The following is a 19,259-nucleotide window of genomic DNA, read 5'->3' as shown; positions in this document are numbered from 1 at the left end:
ACGTCCTAAAGATATCTTCTTGAAGTCCCAAATTTTGTTTTGCCTTCATATTTTCCCTTTGTAATTCCATAATATTTTCCGAACACCTTGGATACCCATCACAAGCCATACAGTTGAAATATATATATATATATATATATATATATATATATATATATATATATATATTCTCTTTTTGGCTCTTTCTGACTGTAATTATGGCCCCTTGCAATTATAAAAGAGAGCATATAAATTTGATGGCAGCTGTTACAAAAAGTGAAACCAGAACGCATTATAGTTTGTCCCCAAATCATTTCATTTTTGCAATCAGTGTGAATGGAACTACTAAACTTTACAAGCTAGGTAAAATTGATCGATTTTGTCTTCCAATGATAGCTTAATCAGCCGAAGATTACGTCTTTTGAAACGGAATTCATGAGATTGAATCTCCAACTTCTTTTCCACCCAATGTGTAGACATGTAAAAAAACATTAAAAAATTGCTCGATTTGTGTTCTATATACATACTTCATCACACATTTTAAGAGGGTGATAGATGAATCAGTAATATGAAACTAAAGACCTGTTTGGGTGTGCGTTTGAATGGTCTAAAAGTTCGTTTAATACTCAAAAAGTTCATTTGAATAAAAATGTACCCGTTTGGCAAAAAAAAATTGAAAGCTTTTTTAAGGGTCTAAAAAGCCAAAAAAATGACCAAAATGTATTTTTGGTAAAAGCTTAAAAATAAAGCTTTTTCCAAAAAATAATTTTTGACTTAAAAGGTCCATTGATGTATTCTAGTGGCAATGTTTTTAACACTTAGAACATATTTGGGATTGCGTATGAAAAATAGAGCTAGCACCTACTCGCTGGGAGCCGCACAGGAAGGGCCTAGACGGTGGGAACCGTAGGCTCTCTCTCAAGTCCGACTGAGCCATAGCCTGACTTAGCCCCACTAGGGCATCAATGAGAATTCAAGACAGCTAATACTAATCAGGTATATGTGGGGATTCTCAATTGCTGAGATTCAAACCCACACCTTAGTACATGCCCTGAGCACTTAGAAATTTTCTTAGGCCATTGAACCAATATACTTGATGGTATATGGATATATAATAACTAGAAAAGGAAACAACGCAAAGGTAAAGACGACTTTGAGTCTTCTAAAAATTCTAATTTATTCTCTTATTTTAATTCAAATACTATCGAAGTTAGACAAAAGCTGATATTTGAAATTGTTGCATATACATCAAACCCTAAGCCCCCCTCCAAAGCACTGCAGCCACAGGGGAGGAGGGAGGGCCGTTGCCTGCATCCCTCCTCCCCTCTCCTCTCCGCTCCGGGTGCTAGTATTTTACTTGATGCCCCTAGTCTCGGTGCCCCTCTCTTCCCCCTCCCCATCTCTCCTTTTTCCCTCTGTTTTTGCCTTTGGTATTGCCGTTCCCTTGGTCGCTCTCTGCTTGGGTTGGAACGGGTTGGGCATTGGATCGGCTTGCCTTCGCCCGATCCTCCGTCCTCCGCCTGGCTTCCCCTGATGCCTACCCACCTCCTTGCTTTCCGGTTCTGCCGTGCCCATCCCACATTTTGCAGGGGTTCTGTTGATTCGGCTGGGTTTGTTTTCGTTTTTCCCTGATTGTGCTTCTTTGCTTTTGTTCTTTGATTTTGTTTCTTTGCTTCTCGGTTCTGTTTTTAGGCTTGTTTCTGTCTTTGGTGTTTTCCTGTTGTGTTGTGCTTGTGTTCTCTCTCGGTGGGTACTGCCTTTAGGGGTTTTCACTCAAACTCTCCCCCTCCCTGTTTGTTTGTGTGCCGTCGATCTCCTCCGCGCCCGCTTCGCCGCTCACTGCTTGCTGTCGGGTCTTTTCACGGTCCCCTCCTGCGTCAAGCTTTTTGTGCCACTTTCCGCAGCGATTTCCGGCCAGCTCGCGATCGGCCACCTTCCGGCTGCAGTGACCTGCTTTGTGTGTTTTCGTTTTTATTTCCCTGTATTGTTGTTTTTTTGTTTTGTATTTCCTTTTGAGTTCCCTTGTAGTTTGTTTTATTTGCTGTAATTTCTTTTCCTGCATTTGTTTTGTTGTTTCCTTTATTTTCCTGCATGGTTTTTCTTTTTGCTTGTAATAAGGTTCTCTCCTCCTGCTTTGGTGCGTCCGGTTGCTACCCGTTATTACTGGTCCAAACCCTTGGGTTGTGGATGTGAACTGTATTCTGACTTACGAATCGAGGAGGATGAGTATCGGCTGGGAGGTTCTGCTCTCAAGGCTGAGGAATAAGCGCTATCTATGCATTAGATGATGTTTGTTTGATACAGATCTGATTTTTAAACCTGATAATTAGTCATAGGTTAGCGGATGCTTTTGTTATGGTTGATTTGGTCTGTTGTTGATGACCGTATCTTTAGCTTTGGCTATGATTTACTTCAGAGTTTTTTTGCGCTATTTGTAAGAGCTTTATGCTCGCGACTTTTATCAATGAATGAGTATCGTATGTTCCCTTTCAAAAAAAATACTATCGAAGTTTTTTCATTCCCAAAGATGGGTAAAGACAGGTAGATCCAGCAACGTCTATTTTGCAAGTTGCCCATCATCAGTTAGGTACCGTATGTGAGAACGATTGCTTCTCATCTACACCGAATAAATCTTCGCCTGTCTGCATCTACGTTCATACATGGACCGAGTCTTTGGTCAGGTCCGTGCGTTTATTATGGTTTTCAATCATGTAATTAAATATGCCCCAACGGCCTGTCCCACTGAGCAATGATCACTTCTCCTTTTAGTCTTTATATACAGACAGCAATCTTTAGCCTCGCAATACATTCTATCTTCATTTGGGCATGTGTGTGAGAGTGAGAGAGAGAAAATGGAAGCAAAAGAAACACAGACAATGGTACAAGGCCAAGCCGAAGTTTGGCAACAAATGTTCGGGTTTGTGGATTCTATGGCATTGAAATGTGCCGTGCAGCCCCGGATTGCTGACATTATACACTCTCATGGCGGCCCTATTACTTTGCGCCAAATAGCCTCTGAGATTGATTCATCATCTCCTGATATCCCCTACTTCGCACGTATCATGAGATTATTAGTCCGCAAAAATATCTTCATCGAACATCATCATCCAGTGGACGGTGGTGGGGAGACACTCTACGGGTTGATAGAAAAGTCAAAATGGCTTCTGCATGATGCTGAGCTGAGCCTAGCGCCAATGGTGTTGATGGAGAACCATCCGTAGCTATTGGCACCGTGGCATTGCCTTGGCCAATGTGTCAAAGAAGGGGGCATTGCGTTCAACAAGGCCCATGGCTGTGAGATTTGGGACTTTGCATCTAAAAATCCTGAGTTCAACAACATCTTCAATGATGCAATGGCGTGCACGGCCAAGATTGTGACGAGGGGAATCCTGGAGGAATACAAAGATGGGTTTCATTGCTTGGGATCATTGGTGGTTTGCTTTATGCTTATATATTTTATTTAAAAGGACAATTGCCATAATTATAGCCAACTCTCTTGCAGGATTTTGCTATTATATATATATATATATATATATGAAACATAATTTGAAAAATTACAATTTCAAGTTCTAAATCATGTGTCTTTTTTTTTTTTTTTTAAACAAACAAATTGAGAGCTTTAGTGATAAACTATCAATCAATTAGGGGTATAAAGCTCCCTAGTTACATGCAGTACCATAGATACAATTTGAAATTTCTTTAATCCAAAATTTATCTATGACATCTAAAATAGCTTCATTAGCAAGACTATGCGCAGCTGAATTTGCACTCCTCTTGATATGTTCTATCCTCCAAGACCTCAGCTGACACAAACCTTCTTTAATTCCATCAATTAAATGTCCGAGCTTGCTCCAGTTCTTATCCACCTAATTGACCGCATTAACAATTTGTAGGGCTTCTCCCTCTAAGATTATATCAAACAATGCCATATCCCTACATACATCCACTGTGTATATGGTTGCCATCGCCTCAGTAACAGCAAGTTCTAAGAAACAATTTCGCGTGGTACTCTGTGCGGCTAGTACATTTCTCACATGATCTCTACCAATGATACCAATCCCATATGTCCATGATCTATCAATTGTTGCATACCAATTAACTTTGCACATACCTAGGGTGGTTCGTCGCAGTAGAGCTCCGTTCGTCCATTTCTTTAGTATTAACTCTTTGGAATTCATCTATAAAGTTACAGGCTTTGTGATAAACTTGGTTAGGATGAGTGAAATCTCCTCCATGTACCACTGCATTTCTCCAAAACCAAATTTTTCGTGCCATCACCACCATAAGCTCAATGTCTTCTACATCACAAGGCCAATCAAAGAGGCAACTATGTGAGCAAAAGAAAGACCTGCAGCTCTAGACATCTTGTGCAGCCGGATGACTCCAAATGATATGTTTCACAGTTTCAGCCTCCCTTTAGCATATAGGACAACTAGCATCATTAACCAACTCCTTCGCAAAAGGTTCTGTTTTGTGGGGAGGAGATTGTTGTACGCTCTCCACATGAACATTTTAACTGCATTTGGGAATTTGAAAGTCCAAATCGTCTTCCAAATTGTGTTCCCATTTCTTTGCCGGATCCCCCTCCTCCTCTCATAGATTACGCTTCCTTTTCCATATGATATGCGCTTCTTACCGAAAAAACAAGATTTGACATTCCCTTGCATATTAGTAAATTTTTTGATGGGACTTGGCATAGAGGAATTTGACAAATAATTTGAGCTTCCTCATGAAAGATCGTGTTGGTTAAATGGGTTTTCCTCCACTTTGCGTCTCGATCAATGAGTTCCAAGACTCTTGCATCTTTTGCTAACACATTTTGAGGAGACTGAACCAAAAAGGATATTGGAGCTAGAAGCCATTTGTCTCCCAAATCCGTATATCTCACCCATCATCCACACGCCATGTGAGCCCATTTTTGAAAACATCACTAGCGGACATCAAGCTTCTCCAAGTAAAAGATGGTCTTTTACCCAAATTAGCATCCAAAATACTGGATTGTGGATAATATTTAGATTTAATAACTTGACCTGCCAATGAATTAGGATTTTGCAGTATAAAACACAATTGTTTTGCAAGAAGAGCTTTATTAAAACATACCAGATGTCGAAATCCCAATCCTCCTTGGGCCTTCGAAAAACCCATATGCTCCCAACTCATCCAATGAATTTTAGCATCATTATCTTGGTGCTCCCACCAAAATTTTTGCATCAGCTCATTAATCTCCTTGCATAAACCAACGAGTAGCTGAAAGCTACTCATATTGTAAGTTTGTTTGAGTCTGTTTGGCGCATATTTGCTATTTAATTTGAAAATTAGTCATAGATTAGCGAATTTTGTATGAGTCTGGAATGTAATACGTCATCTTTGATACTTGTAACCTCGTATCTTCAGCTATGGTTGCTTCAGAGCTTTGTTCTGTGTTGTTTGAACTTTATGCTCGTTTATCAATGAATGAAATTAAACTATTTCAAAAAGAGATGATGAAGGGCAAGTAATGTGTTTTACAAAACCCCATATTTCAGACCCCACAATAATGGAAGCCTTGGAAGTTTGGACTTTTTTTTTTTTTAATCGAAGTTTGGACATATGTGGTATTTAGTCGAGATTTAGGTTTACAATAGGCCTTGATTGATTGAAGGAGATGTATTACTAGGCAAGTAATGTGTTTTACAAAACCCTATATTTCAGACCCCACAATAATGGAAGCCTATGGACATTTTGTTTGTTTGTTTGTTTGTTTTTTCTTTTCTTTTTTTTTCTTATTATTGCTTTACAGAATAATAAGCTATCATCTGCCAAAAAAAAAAAAAAGTGGCTAAGTTGGGGCGCACATTTCGACGTTGGTACACTAGAAATGCTACGTGTTCTTTCAGCATGTTGAAGGAGAGAGCTTAGCACCTTTGCACAAATGAGGAAAAGATATGAGGATATAGGGTCTCCTTGCCGAATCTCTCTAGTTTGAACAATTCTTCAAACCGGACTTCCATTTACCACAACAACATATGATATCGTTCATGCACACACCGTAGTATGCCTGATCCACCTACTAGAAAAATTCATTCTCCGCATCACAGCCTCTAAAAAATTTCAGTTCACTATATCATATGCTTTGCTCATATCTAGTTTAATCCCCAGATATTTCACTTTTCTCCACAATCTAGCTTGCATGGCGTGTAAAGTCTCATAGGCTATTAAAATATTGTCAGAAATTAATCTACCATGGATGAATGCACTTTGATTATGCGAAATAATAAAGGGGAGCACCTCCTTCAATCTATTAGCCAAAAGTTTAGAAATAATTTTATATATGACATTACAAAGGCTAATAGGCCTGAATTAGTCACATTTGGACTCTTAATTTTAGGGATACGAGCTATATTAGTGACCTTAAATCAAGTCTTCTAGGCACTAGTTATATCTAATATTTGGGTAATGATATAAGAAGGACTAGAGTCCTCTCAAATGTGATGTGACATTTAAAGTCACAAAAAAATCAAAATTTAATAATGATTGTTTCAAATTCAATGGTGACTTTAAAAGGCACGTCATATTTTGGAGGACTTTAGTCCTCCTCATATCATTACTCCTAATATTTTTCTATTGTCAGAAATAATTACTCCCTCTATCCAATATATCTAATATTTCCTTTTAAATGTCCCAAAATGTTATCTACTTTGGAATGGAAATGAACAAAATTTGGAAAAGAACATCTCTGTACTTTTTTATTTTAGGGTTAAATACTTTTTTCCCCCTAGGATTTCAACACTTTATTTTTTTCTCTTTAAGGTTTTATTTTTATTAAAGGAGGTACCTGTGGTTTTCATAAAGACCAAGATGGTACCTCCCTTAAAATTCCGTCCAAAACTTAACAAAACGCCATGTTAGCACCAATCAAATGTCACCACGTGTTATATAATTAATTTTTTAAAAAAATATATTAAAAAAATATTTTTCAAAAAAAAAAAAAAATTGGTGGTTGCCCATGAAGCCTAAGGGGTGGTCGGGCCAGCCCCAAAGTCTCAATCTGAGTGTATTTCAGTGCCTGGAAATTAACACGACATCTGAGTTTTGAGAGATCAAGTGGGATCCCATTGTTTGCCAAACGTGCATCTGTTTTGTTAAAGTGCAAGACCTTATGCTTGCCAAAAAGTGGAAGAATGATCTGCACAATGGAATCAAAGACATAGGATCAGGATGAATCACCAAAATAAAACGGATCAACCCATTCATTCATCAAAAGACTCCACGGCCGGATGGGGGTGGCCCAAAACACCCCCAGCCACCCCCAATTTTTATTTTTTATTATTATTATTATTATTATTATTATTATTATATATATATTTAAAAAAAAATTAATTATACTACATGTGTCAACATTTGATTGATGCTGACGTGGCGTTCCATTAAGTTTTGGACGGAATGTTAACGGAGGTACTATCTTGGTCTTTATAAAAACCACAAGTACTTCTTCTGATAAAAATGAAACCCTAAGAGAGAAAAAATAAAATGTTGAAACCTTAGGGGGCGAAAGAGTATTTAACCCTTTATTTAATTTAAAAGAGAGAGGGTGATTTTAGAAATTGGTGTTTTTTCTACTTCAAAAAAGCTGGACATTTCCAAGGTAAACAAAAAATTTAGGATGACTGAAGTATTAAATTTCAATTTAATTAAAAAGCACTGCTCAAAAAATATTTATTGACTTTTGATGTGATTTGAATTTAGGCTCCGTTTGTTTCGATGTAAAATGCTTTTCGTCAAAATTTTTTTTTGTAAAAAGTGATTTACTGGAAAATATTTTACGGTATTTAGCACGTACGGAAAATCATGATATATATATATATTATGAAAATGTTCTGACCAAGTCTTAGAGGTGTCCTAACCGAGTCCCGTAGGGACCACACTACGACTCGCTCCACCTATACCCTATCGAGGCTTGCCGGGATCAGCCCGGGCCCCGCCCATGACCTAACGGGATCAGCCCAGGCCCCGCCCATGACCTGACAGGGACATTTTTGTAATTTGGAGTGTAATATGATTTTCCGTACATACCAAATACTGAAAAATGTTTTCTGCTCTTGGAAAACATTTTCCATCGTTGGGGACTTGACCTGGACCCTGCCTGATTTTGCTTACATGCCAAATGCCATAAAATCTTTTCTAAGAAATCATTTTTCAGGAAAATATTTTCCGCTGAAAACATTTTTTTGACGTCAAGTCCTAGCAGGGTCCATGATAGGTCCCAGGCAGGTTCGGGCGGGTCCCGGTCAAGTCCCGACGGGTCTCGACGAGGTCCTATGCAGGTCCGGTCGGGTCCCAGGTGGGGTGTTGTACCAAATACCTATCTAAATTAATAAGCAAATACTTAGCATGTTTTAACTTGCAAGTGCACGAAATCAACTAGTAGTATAGTTGGGCAAATACGAGATCATCCCATGAGGATTGTTGATTTTATCTAAAATATATTTTCCTAATTAATATTGCAAAATTGTCATAGAGTTGCAATGTTTGAAAAGATAAAAAGGTAATAAAGAGGTTAGGGTTTTGATGTCTACCACAAATCAAACTAATTAAGAAATATTAGGTCAATGTTCCAATCACATGATATTTTACTGTTTGCCAATCTAAGGGTATGGTATATACTCCTTAAATTTTTGATCTCCCTAAGTAACGAATTAAGTATGGTATCTACTTTAATTATTTTCTTCTCTAAAGGATTTAGCATGGTATCTACTAAGTTGTTCTTTAGGGAAATATAATTCTATGGAGATCGAAAGACACATGAATCCTAGGGTATAGTATCTACTCCTATTTTCCATGTTGATTAACCCAAGAACCCAGGGTTAGGTTCTTTTGTCACTTTATTAAGTCCAAGATTTGGGCATTTAAATTGACTTAACTAACGGATTACATTCTTATGTAAATAATGGTGAGACACATTCACAAGGGGAATTCAATTTCATAGGCATAATCAAGTAAAATAAACACATGTGATTGAGCAAAAGACACTAATATTAAACTTAACCAGACATGATTAGGGTTTCAATCTAGCCCTAACAATTGTTTAGTTACACATAATGAAACTAAAATTAAAAAAAAAAAAAAGGAAAAGAAGAAACCGGAAACGCTCTTGAAGTAGCCTCCAAATTCTCTATCCATAAGAAGACTATTTTCTGAGAGGCCTAAGGGTCTATTTATAGACTTTAAGAGAACTTAGAAACCCTAATAACATCGTAGGTTTAAGTTCTAATACAATTAGGCTTCTTAAATCCCAAAAATAAGTGCAAAAAGGCTTCTGCCGCAGCTAAGCGCCCCGAGTGTGCTCGATCCTAGCTTTTCTACGCTCAGCGCTCGAGCCTCCTTCTGGTGCGATCGATCCTACCTCCATATGGCTCCACCTTTAGCCCTTTATGCTTCACACTTCAAAAACGCTTCCTTTTCCTTCAAACACCTAAAGATAGACAAAAACACGAAAATGAAGTAAAACAACACAAAATAACATGACTAAGAAGTTAACACACATAAATTAAGGGGCTAAAATATGTATATTTTAGCTCTCATCATGGGGTCCTGGGCGGGTCTCGGCCAACTCTTGGCAGGGTCCAAGTAAAGTTTCAGGTGGGTCCCGGCGGGGTCTCGGGCTAGTCCCGCCAAGGTCCTGAAGAGGTCCCGAGTTGGTCCGATTGGGTCTTAGGCAAGGTCCCGATCAAGTACTGAGCAGGTCCTAGGCGAGTCTCGGCAAGGTCCTAGGTAAGGCTGGCAATTTTGACACGACCTGTGAACCCGACACGAACACGACACGAAAAAATAGGTATTGGGTTTGGCCTTATCGGGTTCGGGTCTTAATCGAGTCTACCCGTTTAAGACCCGGTTAATTCGTGTCTGGCGAGTCTACCCGGCAGGTTTGACTGGTCGACCCGCTAGATACGGTTACTGTTTGGGTCTGGCAGGTACTCGTTAGACCCGATTACTATTCGGGTCTGGCAGGTACCTGTTAGACCCGGTTACTGTCTGGGTATGACGGGTACCCACTAGACCCAGTTAAAAAAAAAAGTCAAAAAATGAGCATATTTATAGTGTTTCATAATTCATATCTTTGATTACATGGGATGGATCATGGATCCTTCAAGACCTTCAACTGGACAAGTATTTTGTAATGAATTATGAATTTAATGTTGATGTAGTTTTGAGTTTTGTTTCTTTCTTTTTTTTTTAATTTTTTTTTTTTTATTATTTTGTTTTTGTTAGCCTTTTTTTTTTTTTTTTTGCTATGATGAAAATGTTGACACATTTTACACCTCAATCTCATTCATATTTTGATCATTTTGAAATAAAAATTTTAGTTTTGTTCTTACTTAGACTTTATGCTTTATGAGGTATCGATGAGGGCCAAGTGGCTTACTAGTAACCAAGCGTCCAAGCCAACCCCTTGAGTAGGTCCGACTTAATAGATTTTGAGGCCTAAGACAACAAATTTAGGTAGGGCCTTTTTTATATTTAAATATATAATTAAATTATTTTCATTTAAAAACATTATTCTTGCTTTTTGCCCTTAATTTTTTTTTTTTCAAATGATTTGCAAAATTCATCTCTGTTATGAGACATTTAATTTCAACAGATTATAGATATTATATTTTGTGTTGAAATATACATAATTCTTTTTTAGTGGAATGTAATTTCAGCAAAATTAAATTTCTTTATACTAAAAATTATTTTAATAAATGAACTTAGTCAATATGCTTGCTTGTTTTAAGTTTAGGTGAAATCATGAGTTTAGTAATTTCTTTTGGAGTACAATTACGGTCACTTTCCATTTTTTTTTTCTTATCCTTAATTAAAGCGTTTAATATCTTAGAACTCAATTTTTTGCATTGACACTGCATTGATGTATTATTATTACAATTTTTTTTTTTTTTTAATTATAGTTTAGGGTTTTAACGGGTCGTGTTGTGTCGGGTCATGTCCACCCGATTAGACCCAGTTATTTTAAATGGGTAAAACGGGTCATGTCGGGTTACACAACTATTTTCTTGTCATAATCGTGTTAAACCCGATTACTCGTTTAGCTAAACGAGTCGTGTCTATATATAGGCTAATCATGTAATGGGTCCCTGGGGGTCATAATCGGGTCATGTCAGGTACCCATTTTGCCACCCCTAGTCCCAGGCAGGTCCTGTCGAGTTCCGAGGGAGTCTTGGCAAGGTCCGTTGATTTGAGAATGAGATTCTCAAACTCGAAAAATGGTTTATTGTTTTTAAAAATGGAATCCATTGTTTGAAATCTAAAGAAGAATTTTTGGTCAAATAGAAAATATTTTCTGTTAACTATTATTTTATGTCGCACTAACACCCGAAAATACGAAAAACATTTTTCATAAATCATTTTACGGCAAAACAAGCAGAGCATTAGAGTACAACTCCACAATTTTTCAGGCAAAAGAAAAAAAAAAAGATTTTAAATAATAGAATGTGAAACATTTGAGAGTGCATTTTTTATGATTTGAAAACATAACAAAATATGCATTTTCGAATTGCAAGAAAATGGTACATTTTTAAAAATGAATGATTTTAAAGGGTAAATTGTGATCTCGAAGGCTAAATTACAATTTTACTAAACACGTTTTTTAAATCACAATTTTTTAAATTGTACATTTTAAAACTACAAATTTAAACAGACCCTTAGAATTGAAATATATGTCCGCTTTTAGTTAACTTTTAAATCTCATCTACTGGATATACTAAGAAAACCCTAGAAGCTGTCTCTCGGTCCTTCTCCTCATAAAACAGTTTGAGAAGAGGAGGGAGCAGATCCTCCTCTCCCCTTCCCCTTCTACTCCCTGCTCCTACAATCCCCTTCCCCCTTTTTTTAAAAATTTTTTTTTTAATTTTTTAATTTTTTTTTATTTATGTTTGTAGGTGTTCAACGACCAGATCAGCAACTTCGGCCTCTCCGCTATGTCTTCGTCCACCTTCTACAGTGTTGTGCCGTTCATCTCCTCCCTGGCTGCTGCTGTTACTTGCTAGTTGTTTGTTTGTATTTTTATTTTGAATAAGAGGTTTCTTCTCTTAGATCTACCTTCATGAGTGATGATGAATAATTATGTATAAGGGATATTTCTCATGGCCTAAATAATTAGGTGTGAGGGGTTATCTCTCATGGCCGGTTCAAATAAATTTTGTTCGAAAATTTGGCTACCCATGTTTTAGATCTAGTTTGCTTAGAGCAGATCTGCTCTTTAAGTGTATTTGTACATGAGTTAACGAAAGATTGAAGTCATAGATAGCACCTGATTGTAAGAATTTTTGTTTATATCTATGACTTTGTAACCTCATATCGTGTGGTTATAATTTTTGTTGAACTTTATGCTTTGTGCTGTAAGAGCTTTTTGCTCTGCTCTGTAAGAGCTTTATGTTCGTGATCTTTAATCAATGAAATAGATTTCTTGTTCAAAAAAAAAAAATCTCATATGCTGGCTTATTTAAGTTAGGATATAATTCCTATTGTTTGCTAAATTTTTAATGCGAATTCTATTTAAATCTTGATGTTATCGAATGAATTTATTTTATTTTTATGTCAATCTTTTTAGTTTGCATTATTATTTCTATTACTAAAAAGCTCTTATTCAATTATGGAAAGTCCAACAAGTGGGTGTAACAAAGATGATTGGGGATGCCACGATCAATAATAAGAGAAAAAAAATGGGCATAGGAGTGATAGTAAGAGATCATGAAGGGCGCCAAAATTTTGTCATTTCCCTTCCTCTTTGCCTCTTCCCCCTCCTTTGGTCCCTTTTTTTGCACTACACTTTTGAATCAGCCGTTCTTTGCTCGATCTACTGCCCTTGCCGAACCCACATCGTCGCTTACCCCTCCGCTTGTCCTCTTCGGCTCAGTTCAGGTTCTTCGCATTCTGGCCATTTTCCCCCAGCAACCTTCCTCTCCGACGTGGTTTCTGTTTTGGGTTTATTGTTTCTTTGTTTTATTTTCTTGTATTCTCTCATTTTCTTGTTTTTTGCTAGATTTTGTGTTTGTTTCTTTTTGTTTTTGCTTTTATTGTTTCTGCTTATTTAGGTACTCTCACTACAAAAAACATATTAATTAGTAACGTGTTAACTATTCATTACTTTTTGGCACGTTACAAATTAGTAACGTGTCAAATTGTGACACGTTACTAATTATTTTAGTAACGTGTGAAATGAGAAACGTTACTAATTTGTAACGTGTCAGTTTCACACGTTACCAATTAGTAATGTGCCAAAATGACACGTTACAAATTGGTAACTTGTCTAAATGACGCGTTACTAATTTGTAACGTGTCTAACTGACGCGTTACTAATTTGTAAGGTGTCTAACTGACACGTTACAAATTAGTAACGTGTCAGTTAGACACGTTACCAATTTGTAACGTGTCATTTTGGCACGTTACTAATTGGTAACGTGTGAAATTGACATGTTACTAATTTTTTGTCCAATTAATTAATTCCATTAATATTATTTAGTTACATATTGGTTATTTTAAAAATATATATATGTATTTAGAAAAATACTAGCAACTCTGTATATAGTCTAGAATATTATTTCTAAAAATCACAATGTTATTTTTTAATAGCATTGAATAGTTTAATTATCATTACAATATGATAAATATATCAAATGGAAAGCTTTATATATAGTGCAGTAATATGAATAATTTAATTTGTACTTGAGCAACAATTGGATCTCTTCGTAGCTACTTTAGTATATGTTATTATAAAATATAACAAAATTATTATGAAAACTAAATAAATCATTTTAGTATATGCATGTTGTCAATTTATTTAAACATTTTAGTATATGTTGTCAATTTATTTAAAAATTTGAAAGAAAAAAAAAACACATATTGAAACTAGCTAACACTCACTTTTTAATATCTCTCGAATTAAATATTGCATTAATATCTACTCAAACTACAAGAAAAGTTTGCAAGGTAACCCTCTTTGCACTAAATTGATAAAAATACCCCTACAAAAAATTCAGGGAAAAATACATAAAATCAAGAAAAACATTATTAAAAAATTGGTAACCTATCTCAGCAAGTAATGGGTTAGCATAATTATATGACCAGGGGTGGACTCACATATACCATTGGGGGGCCCCAAAAGTTTTAAAATTCTTCTTATAATATGTCGTTTTTTAAAAATTGTCCCTCCAAAATGCTATATTTGTCCCCCCATAATTTTTCTTTCACATTTTTCCCCCTCTTGCAACATAGAAAACTGGAAATACCCACATCCAATTAGTTTCTTCCCGTTGGCTTCTGACCAAACTCCAGACCTGATTTGAGACTTGAAACTACTTTTTTGTGGGACTTTGAGCTTTGCACTTTGCATAGTATCATGTCAACTTGTCAAGGCATCAAGTCATTACACTCAAGAAATTAAATAGCATTTCTTTGGCACATTTGGCTTGGGTAACTGAAAGTTTGAGACCACATGGCACATTTGGCATAAAAATCACTATTGAATCAAAACTCAAATATGATTCATCTAAAATTTAATTGTGATTTTAAAAGGCACATCAACTTTAGGAGGATAAAAATATGATAAAAAGATGGTCCATAATATTACTCGGGTATTTATTGGCTTGCCATATTGGACTGTACTTTTTTCATGTTTGCCTCCTACTAATTGTCAAAGAAAATGGAGACAAGATTTTTAAGCACTCTCCCTTTTTTTTTTTTTTTGTTCTTTTATATATTTGGTCAAATATTTTGTAACTTTTGAGTACCCCACTTTGCATAAATAGGGAAAACACTCGGCATACATAAAGACAGATTATATATTTCTATGTGATTATGTATTTATTTAAGTTCGTTCCCTCAAGTCGAAACAATATAATTTTTGCCCCTGTATATGACAATTTTATACATCCAGATGGAAGAAGTTTTTCCGACACTATATATATATATATATATATATATTTTTTTTTTCCCCACAGTTTTTCTGACACTATATATATATATATATATTTATATTTTCTGACACAATATACTTTTTGGACACGTTATATATATATATAGTTTTTTAAAAAAAATTCAAAATATAAAAATTGGTAACGTGCCACGTGTGGCACGTTACCAATTAGAAACGTTTACTAATTTATTTTGACCAGTTGGGATTTTTCCACGATTAATCCCAGCTCTTAGTGTAATTTGTTTTCCACTTTTCCCTGCTCGAGCACTATACCCCTCCCAAACAGTGATTTTTCTCTCTTCCTCCTCCGGCCGTTTGGTTCTCCTCCGGCGTTCTCTCTTTCTGCTTCTAGCTCCTCCCACGCACACGTACGCCCTCCTCTCTCCCTAGCTCGTTTTCTCTCTTCTACTTTGGCCGGCATTGTCTCCCTCCCGGCGGCCTCTATCACTCCGGCGGCGTCGAACCCAGGTGACTTTCCGACACTCTCTCCCTCTCCAATATTATACTGCAGGTATATATATACTCAAATTTCTCAAATTTGATGTTTGAGAAATTTGATATACGAGTGAAAAAAAAAACCCATTTTAATTTCTCAAATTTGTTTAGAAATGGCCTTTAGGCATTTGAATGGCATATTCGATGTTTGATTTTCAAAAGCCATTCGTTAATTTTTAGGCTTTTGTTTGATTTCCTGATATTATTGAATGACATATTATTCGTTAATTTTTAGGCTTTTGTTTCATTTCCTGATATTATTGTTTGAATGGCATATTATTCGTTAATTTTTAGGCTTTTGTTTGATTTCCTGATATTATTGTTTGAATGGCATATTATTAGTTAATTTTTAGGCTTTTGAATGGCATATATATATAGTTTGATTTCCTGATATACACAATTTATTTTGCTGAAAAAAAAAGAAAGAAAGAAGAGAAGCCTATGTATGTGTATCTGCTACAAATGCCATACCAGGTAGCTCCAGCAGTAGACCATTCGCCTGTAATTGATGATGAGTCTAGGTTTTTTGGATTTAAGCAAAAGCATAGATTAGAGAAGAAAAAGAAAGCTAGAATGCAGGATATATATGTGAACTCTGGCCATGGATGATGAAATATTAGCTAGCAGAGAAGGAAGGAACATAAATGGAGAAAATAATTCTTTTATGTATATATAAGCCACTAATGTTGATTGGACTTGCCTTTCTTATGTTGTAATAACATACTTAACTCTTAATTATTTTTTTGAACATTACTTAACTCTTAATTAATTATTAAAGAAAAAGAGATTTAGGAGTAGAACAGCACGTGTATATCATTTTAAAAAAATTAAGTTCACGTTTTTTTAATTCAAATCAAACTCTCTCTCTCTCACATTTGCTTTTCTTACCAAAGACCAAGAGAGAACGAACTTTAGAAATCAAGATGGAAAAGTCCCACACAGAAATCCTCAAATCCCCATTTAGAATCCTGCAGACCGATACCAACCAAGCTAATTAACACTAAGCACGTACTGCACAATTAACATTATATAACAAGTGCATTAAATAACAATATAAAAATGTAATAAAAACCAAATTGTATTTACAGTTTAACTACATTATAAGTGTAATTGGGCTGGCCTTATAATGTTGCATGGACCGTAATATAAACAATGGCGTGATATTCGGCATTTTTTTGGTTGAAATATATATTTTTTTTAAGTCAATTATTTTGTTTGTCAGCATGAATGCTTTCAACTATTCCATTTCTTCCATACGAAGCGTATATTTATACGAAGCGTATGTTATCATATTATATTTGAATATTGTGTACATGTAAAGCTTTGTTATCTATTTATACATTGATTGTCATTCATTGGTTTGATGGCGTATATTTAAACATTGATTGCATATCTGATACATTGTACAGATTACTAATCCCGCGCTCGTTTATTTCGCAGGGTAGAATAAGTACTCGAGGGAGGACAAAAAGAGGACGAGGGACACTGTCTTCTATGCGATAAACTACAGGTGGACGTGGGTCGAGACCGTTCGACCCTAATGATAGTGAGGCGCAGGACATTGCTATGCTACTGAGTTAGCAGCCAGGGTATCGACCGATACTTCCAGAGCATGTAGACGAGCAACCCCCTGCGACACATAATTATATCTTCAACATTGAAGATATTCCAGGCTCCTCTAGTCAAATAGACCCGGATTTGCTTGACCCATCCCGTCGGACAGGCCTTACCCAGTTCGGGCAATCTCCAGATTTGCAATCCCCGCCGGCGAATTTGACCCAGCTGGGTCAGTTGCTGCACGACTTTTTTGATCACCCGCCACACAGCAGAGCACGCGTGGATGATAGTGATACGCAGGCCAATGAGGACATTGAGGATGAGACAGATGACTTATTGGACGGCCAGCCTGCTGGACTTGTTGGGCAAGTGTTGGGTGTTAAAGAGGTTCGGACGATAGGTATGTATGCTAGTCAATGTTGAAATAAGTATGTATTTGTTTATATATTTTTATTCTATATATATGCATTCACTTCCGATTAATGTCGGTATTTTTTCATTTTTTGTGTGTTAAACATCAATGCAGATTCACATGATAATATTGAAGTGTTGCATATAAATTCGTCGTGCAAGGTATGGGACATCCCCCTCAGGAAAAGAATTGTGATGGAGTATAATGGATCGTGGTAGCCAGTAGGACTAAGCGGGTCAAAATTTAGATGGGTGATGGGCAAAACTGTCAGGGGCGGAGCTTTCCTCAGGATATCTGATGACTGGTTGAAGGTACCCGACAACACGAAGGAGGATTTGTGGAGCTCATTGATGGTACGTGAAACGTTACGAAATTCTTAATTTACAATCATATGTACATAGTAGCTATTTAACTTATTGTGTGAAACGATTAGTTGATGGGGAAAGTATAATGTACGTGTCATAATTTTTCAATTTCAAACTTATGCAGACGCAGTTCTATATCCCGCCTGGCTTGGACATTGCGGCGATCAAGAAGGATGCATTCCGTGACATGGGCGACAAGTTGAGGCATTGGAGACATGACTTTAGAACGAAACTCTATATTCAACGAGGTGAGACGCCTGCGATAGTGAAGCAAAGGATGTCCGAGCTCCTTAAAGAGTACAACAGCGCAGACATGGATATATTGTTGGAGTAATGGTGCGATCCAGCGTATCAAGTAGGTCACTAAGTTAATTTCAATTATGTAGTTTCAGTAACGGTTTAATATTATGAAGAAGTGTCACAAATTAATAACGTATATGAGTTTTGTACGCGTAGGACTATGCTCAACATATGAGAAAGATACGAGCCAAGAACAACACACCACACTGCACCGGCTCGAAGAGCTTGGCAAGGTTATGCAATGAGAAGGTATGTCTGTCATTTACCATTTATATACATATATATGTCATCATTAATTTAATATACCTACTAACATATGGATCGTGTTGTGGGTTTTTAATTGCAGCTAATTAATATAGGCAAAGCTCTTACGCGAGCGAAGGCTTACATCAAGAACCACCGAAAGACAGACGGTATCTTCCCAAATCGGGAGGTCGAGGCGAGAGTTGTATGTTGTTTACACCCTTCATCTTTTTATTTGTATTTGCGTATAGAAAACTTATTGATGATTAACACATAAATAACAATGATTGGATGTAATGTAACATACAGTTGATGATGGAGGAGCTATTGGAAAACGATCCTGCAGAATTGGTAGACGCTCCTCATGGGACTATTCGGTGGCACCGAACGACGCATACGCCCAAGCGCACAACTCTAAGCCGGAATATGCGGGTCGTATTTGGGGGGTTAGTAAGAATATTCTTCCTGCGCACGGCTACATCTACTCTTACTATAAACCATCCTCACAGAACCCAAGAAGCTCCAATGTCCCGCAAATGATTGAAAGAGCACTCGAAGCTGAAAGGGAGCAGCATTGGATACATATGGCTGCACAGTTGGCCCAGCAGAGGGCTGAGATTACTGCGGAGGTGACCCAACAGGTTACCTCATAGATGGCTGCACAGATGGCGGCGTATGAGGCCCGATTTTGTGTGCTTGAGGACTCGAGACATGTCTCCGAGACGGAGGTGACCGATGCTAGAGCTCCGCAGGACTTAGAGTCCCCAGTCCGTGCGATTGTGAGGTCCTCAGTAGCTAGCGGACCAGGTAAAACTATATTAGTTTTTGTTTCTCTTTAAGTAATACGAGTAACTTTTGAAATGACTATCATTTTAATAGTTAATAAATGTGTTTGGTAATCACACTTTGTTCGTATGTTTTTAGAACACATGCATGTGTATAACACATTTATACCGTA

General features: G+C 36.7%; 1 pseudogene; it reads left to right on the top strand.

Annotated features, from left to right (window-relative positions):
• The first annotated feature begins 2,831 nt into the window (after positions 1-2,831).
• Positions 2,832-17,611, top strand: LOC132181731 (desmethylxanthohumol 6'-O-methyltransferase-like; annotated as a pseudogene).
• Positions 17,612-19,259: the final 1,648 nt, after the last annotated feature.

The sequence above is a fragment of the Corylus avellana genome, chromosome ca5 (genome assembly GCF_901000735.1).
Source record: "Corylus avellana chromosome ca5, CavTom2PMs-1.0".
In the NCBI taxonomy this organism is placed as follows: domain Eukaryota; kingdom Viridiplantae; phylum Streptophyta; class Magnoliopsida; order Fagales; family Betulaceae; genus Corylus; species Corylus avellana.
This window is presented reverse-complemented; position numbering and strand designations above follow the sequence as displayed.